A 3,499-nucleotide genomic window follows, 5' to 3' on the forward strand; every position below is an offset into this window, starting at 1 on the left:
CTCAAAAAATCATTTCGACACACTGCTATGCAAAGCGTGAGGATCGGATTAACGAGCAGATTAAATTTCATCTTTGAAAAGTGGCGGCACAGAGTTCCCCACGCCATATGTATACGATAGTAAAACACGACGTACTGACAGGGTTAAGACGTCTTTAACCCCATACAGACACAAGTTAGATCACTGCCGAGGAGGGCTGACTCCCATCCTTCCTGCCAAGAGCCAAAGCTGTCGGAAAGAGACAGAGCATCCACAGCAAAAAAAGATTCATTTTTCAACCGGAGACACGACATGACAACATGCCCGTGTGGGAATCCACTTCACTTCTTACTTAAGCATGGCGAGGATCTAACTCCGAGACACCACAGCTTCCTGACCTCACAGACACAGACAGACAGACAGACAGACAGACAGACAGACAGACAGACAGACAGACAGACAGACAGGACTTGTGACTACGACAAGCCAGCAGACTCTGCACATCCCGGCAAAAACAAAAAGCGACAACAAACATCCCCCTCCTCTCTCGCCACAAACGGCACAAGAAAAAGGAGGCTGGCTGCTCCCCCCCCCCCAGCCTACAGGAGACTGTAGGAAGACCGGAGATACTCCAGAAACTATCTTCCCACTGAGGGAATAAAACAGATATCTTAAGAGAACATTTTTGTAAGTGAAACGATCGCTCCACAACTGTCTAACGGGTCCACCCACACGCTAACAAGAAGGCAAACTCACTAAATTAACAGGAGGTGAAAAGACAAAGAGACTTTTCCCCATATCATTAGTGGGCCTGCGGGCCCTCCCCCACCCCCTACCCCCCTTTCCTCCCTCCCTCCTTCTCCCTACAAAGGAAAAAGGACTGCTGTATGAGGACACAAACAAATAAAAAAGCAAAGCAAATTCTACTGGCCGGCTACACTCACACCTCCCTGTAAGTCAATACATTTTAAAACAAACAAAACCAAAAACCAACAATATTTGCCATTTTAGTTCAAGCACAATGCTTTTTCACCTCAAACTACGCCAACTACAGAAATCAAAAACAAGAAAAAAAAAACCCATCCTGATGTAACACACACACCGTCCACCTTCCATGCCACAAAGCCAGGGTCGCACCACGCAGTGTGTTATCTATCAGGCTGCTTACAGGAGCGTACAGACAAATGGGAGGGAAAACAGTTTCCAGTTCCTCTCTCAGCCGGCTGCACATGTACGCCATGGATTTTCTGGGAGAATTGATTCATCCAGCCATGCTGGTCGCAGATTTCTGTCCCCCGTAGACAAGGTAAAGAAGCAAATCCACTTGTCTTCACTGTCCACAAACCTCTCACCAGAATCCAACAAGCACACACAGTGAGCAAAGGAAAACCCACGACCAGCCAAAAGTCACTGGGCCACAACTCAAAGTCCCAGCAAAGACTGAAAGTCTCAGCACTGTGACAACTGAACGTCCCAGAGACAACCGAAAGACTTCGCGCGACAACTTCCTGTTTTCAGTCTCCGGCAGCAGACAACACAAAGCTTGGAGCGGTCCGTGAAGCTGGGAACAGACGCCCGTCCCGACGGTTCTCCTGACACACAGATGAACGAGTCCCCTCAGCCAGGAGCAGGACAAAAAAAAGAGCCATTATTTTGTGGGGAGTCCGCGCTCCCGCCCAAGATAAACCGTTGCACATTTGTTCATTATTCAGAGTCAACAAAGAAACAAGAGCATGATATTCTCCATATACAAAGGGCCACCATTCATCACCTCAGGAGCACAGAATTCAAAAAGCAACGAGGAAAAAAAACCCACCACAGGAGGGAAGTACCTCCCGTCGTCATGAGGATCGAACATCCCCCAATAAGAGCGGTAGCCCCCAACCACCACACTGCCACACACCACCACTGCCACACACCACCACCACCACCACACTTCCCACAGTTCTCAAGCCAACCTAGGAGTGGGCACATGGTCGTGGGGGTGGGGTCACGAACAAACTTGACCAATGTGTGACAGGTGAGTTCGTTCTCCGACAAAGAAAGCCCGCACCAGCCAGCATTCTCCCTTCTGCTGTCAGTACACGAGCCAGCTCTATGTCAGACTGACACCAGATGACACGTCAGACCAACGCGAGATGACACGTCGGAGAATCTACCAATGGCCTGCCTTCCTGGCACAGCAAAACTAAGCTACCTATTGTCAGAATAAGCATAGATGTGTATTGCTCTTTACAGTATGTATCTAGTTTTATAGGTCTTGAACATAGATAAATTCCTGCATGTGGTTGAATGATGCAGCTATGCAGCTGATGTGATATGTACATTATCTCAGCATTACTTCTCTTTTCATATTGAATTTTAATGAGAGTAATATTCAACTTAAATGGTTTATGTACACCAGTATGTGTTTTTACAGTCCTGTACAGCCAAGAAATATTTCCCTCTGGGACAATAAAGTATTATCTTGTCTTATCTTAAATCTTTGGCTGTGTGGGCACAGTATTCAAAGTTTGGAAACCCAGTCGTGGTGACACGAAACTGTCCACCTGACGCAGAAAGGCGGAGATACTCCATAAATAAAACATCTCCTCATGGGGAATCAAACTCGTTTCTTCTGCTCGCAGCTACGACTAGCCTAACCTTTACACCGCAGGCAGCGGTCGTCTTATGGAAGATACCTATCGATGAGGTATCCCCGCCCTACGGCCAAACTTGTTCATCTGGCCACTCTCTCAACTCCCCGGGGAAACTCCCTCCGCACCACGCACATGTAAACTCCCTCCGCACCACGTACATGTAAACTCCCTCCGCACCACGCACATGTAAACTCCCTCCGCACCACGCACATGTAAACTCCCTCCGCACCACGTACATGTAAACTCCCTCCGCACCACGCACATGTACACTCCCTCCGCACCACGTACAGGTTAACTCCCTCCGCACTACGCCTAGGTAAACTCCCACCATACCCCGGCCAGATGAATGTACACCGTGCACAGACACACGGGCACCTCTGTACTCACATTTCCTTCTGTGTGGACCACTCCAGGTACAAAAGGAGTCAACAACAAGTTCACAATACAAAAGGAAATGACGAAATTCGCCACAAAGTTTTCCTTTCCCATTCCCAGCTACTTCCCGTTTCAGACAGCTGCAACTCCCACTGTCAACAACAACAAAAGTCGGTGATCCTTCCTTCCCTCACGGTCATACGCCACGATGCATGTCCAGATATCAAAGGGTAGCATCAGCACATCAGCTCCAATAATTCTATACACACATATATATATTATATATATATATATATCTTCATAGAAATACTCATATATGCAGGCAATGAAAAACAAAAACATTATAACAATTCCAAGGAGAATGTTGAAACAAAAGATGGAGTCACACATTATGACATATGGCATTTCCTATACATTGACTGAGGAGGCTTCTCTCACACACCAGCCTAACACAACACAGGGAGAGAGAGCAGTGGTAGTGAGCAGCTTCTGGGCACGGGGGGGGG

Source organism: Aplysia californica, unplaced genomic scaffold, assembly GCF_000002075.1.
Source record: "Aplysia californica isolate F4 #8 unplaced genomic scaffold, AplCal3.0 scaffold01687, whole genome shotgun sequence".
Lineage (NCBI taxonomy): Eukaryota > Metazoa > Mollusca > Gastropoda > Aplysiida > Aplysiidae > Aplysia > Aplysia californica.